Here is a 10,878-nt window from a genome sequence, read left to right as displayed (position 1 = left end):
CTCCTGCCTTCGGATCAGCACGGTGCATCGGCCGCGGCGGCCATTGGAGGGTGAACCAACAGCAAAGGAAGACCTTTCTCTCAGTCTCTCTCTCTCACTGTCTACTCTGCCTGTCAAAAAAAAAAAAAAAAAAAGAGAGAGAGAGAAATCTAAAGCTATGAAACTCTGTAGAAAATACCATCCTACAGGTTACATAAAGAGAACCTTATACTTTCAGATGGGCTTTTTAAAACCATATAGAATAATCAGATGTAGTTTTGTGCTTGGGAACCTGCTGAGCCACTGGAAAGCATGGAAAGGTATAGATTAGTCCCAGAATTTCAAAAATAGCCAGAATCCACTAGCAGGACTCTGGAAGAACTTGTGCACTTGTAAACTTGGCAGACCCTGGCTGTGAATGGCTGCACCAGACCAGATGAACTGTTGGGATTGTTGCAAGAGCCAGGGAAAGAACTTGCTTATTTCTGCCGCCTGAGAGAGGGAAAAAATAATCCAAATGACAGCCGTCCAACAGGACGGTGGTTCAGGACTTGGAGAGCAGTGAGCCTAAAAACCACCTGTGGTCGGTAATGGAAAGTAAAAGTCTTTAATTTTTTTAAAATACTATTTTGGGCTCCACGCTCCAAATAAAATGCCAAGGGCTCAGAGGCAGACAGTTGCTTATGTGACATCAACGGCGAGTCCTTGTGACTGTGCCACAGTTCAGGGTCTCCACATATTAGAAAGAATGAAGGCACTGGACCCAATTCAAAGAACACAAATGTGAAAGTATAATAGCTGGCTGAAGAGGACAGATTAAGAGCCCTAAATATGTTTGACTTGGATGCAGAATGAAAAAAGGGGGATATAATAGCCATCTGCAGATCCTTGAGGAGCTGAAAGTCAAACTAAATAAGGAAAGGAACTGTTTGGGATGGTGTACAGAGGCACAGCTATGCCTGACATAATGAAATTGAGAAAAGGAAAACTCAGCCTGAATGTCAGGAAAATATTTCTTATACAACTTCCATAAATCTGCCAAGGGAAGTGGTAGAAGTCTTGTTATTTGAAATCACTTGAAACTAGATTGGATAAAAAACTCATTTGTTTCTAGCCTCCTTCTCCCTACCATCCTTCTGTCTTAAAATCTATGATTGCTTTGTTCTTGCTTGCATTTGCAAACTCTGAGTTACATGCTTTCCGTGAAAAATTTAAAGGGAGTTTTACATCTTCTTAAAATTTTTCAAAATAAGTATGAAGTGTTAGATTCACGGGGGAGAAAGGCACCAGGATGCTGACTACACTTGCTTCCTTCTCAGAGTCCATTTCTTAACGTGCTTTGTGCGCGTTTAGTTGGGTTCAGGTCTTGGTTATTTGTTCTATCTTGTAGAGTGTAATTGCCACAAGAGTAGTTTCGATGGGATACTTCAAAATATTGACAATGGGAGGACTCTAATCAAATTAAATTAGGGATCAATAACAGGAATGAAGTTGGAAAATTCACCAATATATGGAAATTAAACTACATAGAGAGTATTAAATAATCAATGGGCCAAAAAAGAAATATCAAGAGAAAACAGACAATGTTTTCAGATGAATGCAACTAAAAACACAACATACCAAATTTATAGGATGCAGGTAATGCGGCAAACAGGAAACATTTTAAAATATAATTGTTTGTGTTAGAAAAGAATGAAGATTGCAAGCCAATAATCTGATTTTTCCTATAAGAAACTAGAAAGCTAAGGGGCAAACTCAACTCAAAGCAAGCAGAAGGGAGGAAATAACAAAGATCTGAGTGGAAATAAATAGAACAGAGAATAGAAAATAATAGAAAATTCAGTGAAAACAAAACTTGGGTCTTCAAGAAGGTGTACAACATTGATAAAAATTCGAGAAAAGAAAGAATAAATTACTAAAATTAGGAACAAAGGAGAAAAACACTGTTGACATTACAGAAATGAAGATAATTATAAGGCGATAGTATGAACAGCTGTAAGCCAATAAGTATATAGGTCAAATAAAATGGGCAAATTCTTTGAAGACCCAAGTTATTGAAAATTCCTAAAGAAACAGAAACATGAACAAATCTATAACAAAGTAAAGAGACTGAAGTAGTAATAATAATAATTAAAATTTCCCGTGGAGAAAAGGCCTTGATCAGATGGTTTCACTTAAAGAGCAGTTAACAACGGCCCTTCACTAATTCTCTCAAAATATGGAAGAGAAGGGAGCATTTCCAACTCCATTTTTGAGACAGGCACTATGGACCAAAACTGATGAAGACACCATAAGGAAAGAAGACGACCTGTGATTTTAGAATTATAGATACAAAAATCCTTCCCTAAATATTGTGCATAAGACAAGGCTGTCCAATATTATAATTTCTATTTAATATTTCACTAGAAGTTTTAGCCAGGGCAAGTAGGCAAGAGGAAGAAGAAATAAGAGGTATATAGATGATAAAGGAAAAGGTAAAATCATATTTCAATTTGCAGACAATATGGCCTTATATATAGGAAATCCTAAAGAATGCATCCACCAAAAGCAAATAAGTCAAATAAAAATAATAAAATAAGTTCAGCAAGGTTGCAAAATGTAAAATCAATATATAATGATTAAGTGTATTTCCACACTCCAGCAATTGACATTCCAAATATGATATTGAAACAATTCCATTTATGACAATATCAAAAGAACAAAACAGATCTTGATTTAACAAAAAAAAAGCTTAAAACTTGTACACTGAAGGCTGTAAAAACATGTTGGAAAGCATTAATGATCTACATAAATGGAAAGACATTCCAAATTCATGGATTATAAAACTTAATGTTATTAAGATGTCAGTCTCTCCCAAATTGGTATACAGATTCAGCATAAATTACAGTTAATTTTTTTCTTTCAGAAATGGATAAACTGATTGAAAATTCATGTGGACATATGAGGGACCAAGAAGAACCAAACATTATTGAAAAAGAGAAAATGGGGAGAACTCACCCTTCTCAATTTCCCAACTTACTACAAAGTAATTGAAACAGTGTGAAACAGGTATAATGCCAGATATGTAGAGCAACATAACCAAACTAAGAGCCCAGAGGCTGGTGTTACAGGACAGCCGGTTAGGCTGCTCCCTGTGATGTGATGCTGGTGTTACAGGACAGCCGGTTAGGCTGCTCCCTGTGATGTGATGCTGGTGTCCCGTGGTGCTGGCTTGAGTCCTGGGTGCGCCACTTCTGATCCAGCTCCTTGCTAATCTTCCTGGGAAAGCAGTGGATGATGGCCTGAACGCTTGGGCCCCTGCCACCCATATGGCAGATCTGGATGGAGTTATAGGCTCCTGGCTTCTGCCAGGCTCAGCCCTGGCCCATGGGACCATTTGGGGTAGTGAACAGTACATGGAAGATCTCTCTCTCTCTCTCTCTGTAAATAAATATTAAGAGAAAAAACAGAGTCCAGAAATATGCCCTTACACTTATAGTAAATCCATCATTGACAAGGTACCAAGACAACATGACAGGAAAAAGAGCAGTCATTTCAACAAATGGTTTTGGGACAACTAGATAGCAACAGGCCAAAGAATGAAGTTGGATGCTTATCTCACAGCATGTACAAATATCAACTCGAAATGTGTCATTGATCTGAATTTAAGACCTAAAAGTTGAAGAAAACACAGTTTTAAATCATCATGACCCTTGCTTAAATAATTTTTTTAAAACATGCCACAAAAAGCACAAGCAACGAAAGAGAAGTAGATAAACTGGAATACAGCAAGATTCAAAACTTGTGCTGCACACAGCACCATCTAGAAAGTGAGCCTACAGAGTGGGAAGTTGCAAATCATAATCCTGACAAGAGTCTTACATCCAAAATGTACATGATATTCTTATAACTCAATGACAAACAGACAACCCAATGTAAAGTGGGCAAAGATCTAAATCGACGTCTCTCTAAGAGGGATAGACAAATGGTCAATAATCACACAAAAAGATGCGCAAGAGTATTAGTCGTTAGGAAAACGCAGGTCAGAATCACAGGGACACACTTCGTTAATCCACTTGCATTGCTATATTAAAAACATGGATAACAACAGCTGGTGAGAATTTGGAGAAATTGGAACCCTCATACTTTGCAAGTGGCAATGTAAAATGGTGCAGTGCTGCGGAAAAGCGTTTAGCAATTCTTCAGATGTTACAGACTTAGCACGACTCAGGGATTCTGGTTCTAGGTAATATTCTGGAGAGTTAAAAAGACATGTCCACATAAAAACCTAAATGCAAATATTTATAGTAGTACTATTTGGAAAAGCTTGACAACCCAAATGACCATTAACTGATGAATAAGTAACCAAAATGTGATAGATCCATATAGTAGAATATTACTCAGAAATAAAAAGAGATAAAGTACTGAAACACTTAATGAACACTTAATGAAAACATTATCCTAAATGAAGGAAGCCATTCACAAAAGACCGTCTGTTTTACAATTGCATTTATATTAAAGGCCCAACACTGGCAAGTCTATAGAGTTGAAAGTAGATGAGAGTTTGCCACTAGATAGCAGATAGGGGCATGAGAATGTTCTAAAATTAGATTGCAGCAGGATCAAATACTTTAAACAGATGAACTGTATGGCATATGAATTATTTCTCAATAAAGCTGTTTTGTGAAAAGAAAAAAGCTCCAGCACACAGGGCTTCACTAAGGGTAGTTATGAAAATGACGTTCTCTGTTTCTTTTTTAAAGATTTTATTTATTTATTTGAGAGGTAGAGTTACAGACAGTGAGAGGGAGAGACAGAGAGGAAGGTCTTCTGTCAGATGGTTACACTCCCCAAACAGCCGCAATGTCTGAGGCTGCGCCGATCCAAAGCCAGGAGCCAGGTGCCTCCTCCTGGACTCCCACATGGGTGCAGGGGCCCTAGCATCTGGACCATCTTCTACTGCTTTCCCAGGCCATAGCAGAGAGCTGGATTGGAAGAGGGGCAGCCGGGAGTCGAACCAGCGCCCATATGGTATGCTGGCGCCACAGGTGGAGGGCCCCCTTTGGTTTTAAAATAAAAGAAACCTCCTACCTGCTCTCTCCCTCTTTCAATCTCTCTCTTTCTCTCTCTCTCTCTCTCTCTCTCTTTTTTTTTTTTTTTTGTCGTTTTTATGCCTTATCCCACAAAAGACATAATTTTTGACTCAAAAATGATTCTGGGCCGGCGCCGTGGCTCACTAGGCTAATCCTCTGCCTGCGGCGCCGGCACACCAGGTTCTAGTCCCAGTCGGGGCGCCAGATTCTGTCCCAGTTGCTCCTCTTCCAGGCCAGCTCTCTGCTGTGGCCCGGGAAGGCAGTGGAGGATGTTCCAAGTGCTTGGGCCCTGCACCCCATGGGAGACCAGGAGAAGCACCTGGCTCCTGCCTTCTGATCAGCGCGGTGCGCCGGCCGCAGCGGCCATTGGAGGGTGAACCAACAGCAAAGGAAGACCTTTCTCTCTGTCTCTCTCTCTCACTGTCCACCCTGCCTGTCAAAAAATAAATAAATAAAATAAAAGATTCTGATTTTTAGGTGACCAACTTGATGAAACAGAAAGGAGAAACTTAACCTAGAAATAAGGAAAAATCTTTCTTCTGCAATTTCCATAGAGCTGTCAGTAGTAGAAGTCTTAGAACTGGAATTCATTTAAAACTAACCTGGACAGGGGCTGGCGCTGTGGCATAGCAGGTAAAGCTGCGGCCTGCAGTGCCGGCATCCCATATGGGTGGCCAGTTCAAGTCCTGGCTGCTCCACTTCCAGTCCAGCTCTCTGCTGTGGCCTGAGAAAGCAGTAGAAGATGGCCCAAGTCCTTGGGCCTCTGCACCCATGTGGGAGCTCTGGAGGAAGCTCCTGGCTCCTGGCTTTGGACTGGCCCAGATCCAGCCATTGCGGCCATTTGGGGAGTGAACCAGCAGATGGAAGACCTTTCTCTCTACCTCTACCTCTGCCTCTCTGTAACTCTTCTTTTCAAATAAATAAATAAATCTTTAAAAGAAACTAACCTGGATAAATCAGTCACCTATTCCAGTGAGTAGGACTGGGAGGGGTGGCAGCGTGATCCTGCACCTTAAAGTAAGGTGGGAACCCAGAGATTGGGCTGTTTGTCCAGAGTGCAGAAGAGATGTTGCCCCTCCTGCAGAAGAATGAGCTCTGACTTCCTCTCTGCCATGCACGGCAATTCAGCACAGCGCCATCCCAATCCCCAGTAGCACACTGCAACTTTCCAAATGAGGTCCTGGTGTCCGAGAGATGGAGAAAAGACTTCCTGTAACTACCCGAAATAGAACATAAACGCTGACATTTCATGAAGACAGCAATAGCAACTGCGAAATCTCACAAGGCTGGAGGGGAAGTGCAGAAGGAAAACTAAATCCAAGGTGTCATCATCTGTCACTGTGCCTTGGGTCACGCTCCACTGGGCACTTTTTTTATGCGTCACACGTGAGTTCGGGAAGTGGAAAGTTGTACACTCATAAAACCTTTCCTGCATCCTTTGCTGACGTGTGACATTTCTTTGAGAAGAAAGTCTTTCACTCCACAGTGAAAGCTGATACACTTAAAAGGTGTGATATAATAGGGGGCTAATACTCAAACGGAAATGTTACTACTAAGGGGGGGGGGGCAGATGGTGGGTACCATGCCCTGTCTCGAGAAAGCATGAAGGCCCCAAGTGCTAAGGGGGCAGAAGTGAGAAAAGAGGGTGGCAGGCCTTGAGGATCAGGACAAGGGATTTAGTCCCAGATAAAGAGAAGAGGACGATTCTGAAGTGGGACAACAGCAAGAAGACATCAACAGCCAAGCCATTTTGACAGCAGAGCCAACAGACAAGACTGAGCAAGGTTGTGGGGAGCAACTCGGACTGGACTGAGTTACTGGAATTAAGACTTATTCTATGCATCTGCTCTCCCACAATATGGCGCTGGGAGAGGAGAAAACAGCTTCTACGCAGCTGCCTCTTGCCAACTTGAGTGATGACCTCCAGGAGCTGATCCTGCTCCTGATTGGAGGAGAGCAGCGTACTTGGCGTGTGGGCAGCCGAGTTGGGATTGGCAGAGGAGGACTATAAAGGAGGAGAGAGAGAACATGCACCAGGAACATCTAAGGGGAACATCTATCTGAAGGAACACCTGTGCAGCCCCCGAGAGAGCCAGCCGGCGGTGTGCCGCTCCCCCGCGGAAGTGGGGAAAGTGGCCAGGGGGAACCGCCCTTCCACGGAGGTGGAAGGGACAGTAGCCAACCCGGGAAGAACCAGCAGCAAACCCGGGGAGGGCCAAGCAGACAAAAGAACAGCGCAGGGTCCTGTGTCGTTCCTCCACGAAGATGGGGAGCGACATAATGGTGCCGTGACTCGGATATGAAGCCTAGGCAGGGTTCAGTGTTGCTCCTCCACGAAGAGGGGGAGCGACACAAGGTGACAAGGCAATCACTTGAAAAACGTTGCCATAATCCAGGCATGCGAGAGGTCAGAAATACTGGATTAGGGCTTTATCTGTGGGGATGGAAAGAGGGGGATGAATGCATGAGATGTGGTAGAAAAGACATCTCCCAAAAGGTGGTTCAAGAACCTTATAGGCTCCCAGAGTAGCACGAATCAGAGTGATTGGGAGGGGGAATCTCTGCTCACTTCATTTTCACTTCCTCACTTTAAAAGTTCTTCAAAGGTTCTTTAGTGCTATCAAGATCAGACCCAAATTCTACAATGATGGTATGAGTTCTTTCTCATTTGTTTCTGGTCCACCTCTCTAATCCATCTCTCCCTACTGCCTACCCCGCACACCCTGAATGACTCATTGCACATCTGGTTTTCAAAACTTTGGTTTTTTTTTAGAAAGTCACATACACACACACACACACAGATGGGGAGGGAGTGGGGAGGGAGAGAGAGAGAGAGAGAGAGAGAGAGACTGACTGATGGGTATCTCCCATCTAATGGTTTAATTCCCAAATCTCTCAACAGCCAGGGCTGGATCAGGCCAAAGGAGCCAGGAACTCAATCTGGGTCTCCCACATGGGAAGCAGGGATCCAAGTACTTGAGTCGGCACCTGCTACTTCCCTGGGTGTGTATTAGCAGAAAGCTGGAATTGGAAGCGGAGCTGGGACTCGAACCAGAGCACTCTGATATGGGATGCAGGCATCTCAAGCACTGTCTTATTCATTGTGCAAATGCCCGGCCCTCTTCTGCTGTTTAAGGACTGCCTCTCTTATTTTGTATCTGTGCTCCACCTGTTGTCCCCATATCAGGGCAATTTCTTCGCATACTTGAGATTTCAATTTTGACGTTACTCTGCAGAAAAGCTCCCCTGACTGTCCTCCTTTCCCTTCACCTGGAGTAACTGTCTCCCGCATGGGTCTCTTTACCATGCTACCTAGCTCAGTAGTATCCGAACTTTACACAGCTACCCTCTCTCTCCACATTTTAGTGGGCACATAAAATCACCTCTAGTGTTTGCTGCACACACTTCCAGGATCCAGACCACAGGCCCTGATGTAGCAGAACTTGTTCGAGCCCACAGTTTTAGAAACACTGCTGTACTGTAACTGGTTGTTTATTTTTTAGTACGGCCAGCTGGTCTGTGGCTCTGGGAGGGCAGACGTTGTTATAATCCTAAAATCCATGACAGGACCTGATACGGGACACTCAGTCATTTGGTAATTGTCAAATAGGTGAACACAATCCTTTATGAGGACAGGAAGAGTAAAAAAAAAAACACCCGACTGAAGTCTGTAAGCTTAGGAAACAAGAGGTAATGGAAAATTATGGGAAGGGGTGTCTATTTGTGGGAGAAAATGGTGAACACCCACACGCAAATTTCAGACAACAGGTGGGGACTCTCAGGGCCTCTGTGCCTCCTGTCTGGCACCGACTGTGATGTGGAAAATGGCCTAGCCCTACTTACGTTACCTATGTACTTCCAAGGACTCAGAAGTGTGTTTTCCCTAAAGACAGCATATAATTTTGAGAATTGCAATCATTTTTTCCATGTTCTTTTGAAGGCTGTAAAATAATTTTAGATGCAATAGTAATTCTAGGTCCTTGCTTACCCTTGACCTTTGAAGTCTGATTCAAAACATCACACACCTCCCAGCCCAGATGTTGGCAAGCTAATGATATATTGCTGCAGGAAAGAGCTTGGTCTCATTCGCACGAAGAGCTGGAAATCTTTGGTAATCTTATCTTCCCTCAACTTTTCTTTTCTTTCTTTCTTTTTTTTTAGACTATAACTGAAATATAATTTTGTTAGAGTAAAGGCAAAAGATGAAGAATTAGGAAAACTACTACAGCTTCCCAGTGGTTTTGAAACTCAATATTGTCATTAAAGCCCCAGGTGACACCTGCCGGACAATAATGGGGAGGATAATTTCCAGCCAGATCCACTGGCCTTTTTTATTTTATTTTAAGAACTTGATTTGGTCCCCTTTTATTCATTTCCTATACCCAGGCCTCATCCTTGGATACTAAGTGATAGGATTCACATAGAACAAATTACCAAACTTGGGGCCAGTGCTGTGGCACAGTGGGTTAATGCCCTGGCCTGAAGCGCTGGCATTCCATATGGGCACGGGTTCTAGTCCCAGCTGCTCCTCTTCCGATCCAGCTCTCTGCTATGGCCTGGGATAGCAGTAGAAGATGACCCAAGTCCTTGGGCCCCTGCACCCGTGTGGGAGACCCAGAAGAACCTCCTGGCTCCTGACTTCGGATCTGCCAGCTCCGGCTGTTGCGGCCAATTGGGGAGTGAACCATCAGTTGGAAAATCTCTCTCTCTCTCTCACCCTCTCTCTCTGCCTTTCCTTCTCTCTCTGTGTAACTCTGACTTTCAAATAAATAAAAAAACTTTAAAAAAATGAAAAAAATTACCAAACTCACCCTGCCACCCCATCTGGAAAATTCTTAGTCTTTTTAACCAGCAAAATGCACCTGACGAAGGTAAGCAGTCAACAGACCCAGCTAATGCCATTTCAGACTTCTCATCCTGTACCAGGGTACTTCAAAATGTTCATGCACAACAGAATTGAGACAAGTTTATTTTGGAGCATAAAGACATGGAAATCCATGCATTTGAGAGATCTTCAAAAAAAGTCCATGAAAATGTGTATTATGAAAAAAATGCATGGATTTCAGATTTTTTTTTTTTTGCACCAAGATAAGCTTATCTTTTAATTCCAGTTTTCCATGAACTCTGTGAAGTCCCTGCCTCCTGAGTCGTAGTGAGTTGTATGTATTTCTTAAGATTCCCTACTTGGTAGCAGGTACTTTGAGGACACGGGGCAGGAAACCTCAGCACAGCACCTAGCAGGATGTTTTACCTTGGCTGACTGCTTAGTAAGTGGCCATGGGATGGGCAAGTTCATCAACGGCGTCATTCTGGAGCTGGTCAGCTGGTCAGTCGGCTCTGCTGGCCACATGGCGTTCAGCCCCTCGGATCTAGCTTCCTGAGAGAGGGGGCAAATCATGCCCTGCAGAATCAGGCATTGCACCCACAGGTGGGCAGTCTCCAGGCCTGGACAACGCTGGGCTGGAAGCGTTGTTAGCCTCTCCCTCTCTCTCTGCGTGTGTGTGTGTGTGTGTGTGTGTGTGATGGGGAAAATCCCAGGCTTATAGAAGTTGTGCGACTACATGTGAATCGTCCCGACCAAATCAGTGGCTTCCCGGAAGCGATGACAGACAGGCAGCTTTTAACATGAGAGGCCGTTCTCTTACATGAAACTTGGCTTTTTTTTTTTTTTTTTTCAGGGCACTGAATGGGAAGATATTTTTCTACCTTCTTTCCTTTCACTGGCTTCATATGGGAACCTCTGCTGAAGAACCCTCTGTTCTTTTTAATAATAGTTTTCCAGGAAGGTTTCTTCATCCTGGGGAATCCAAAAAGCCACATTCTACTC

This window comes from Oryctolagus cuniculus, chromosome 12, assembly GCF_964237555.1.
Source record: "Oryctolagus cuniculus chromosome 12, mOryCun1.1, whole genome shotgun sequence".
Taxonomy (NCBI): Eukaryota; Metazoa; Chordata; class Mammalia; order Lagomorpha; family Leporidae; genus Oryctolagus; species Oryctolagus cuniculus.
The sequence above is the reverse complement of the archived record's forward strand: the minus strand, read 5'-3'. Positions refer to the sequence as shown.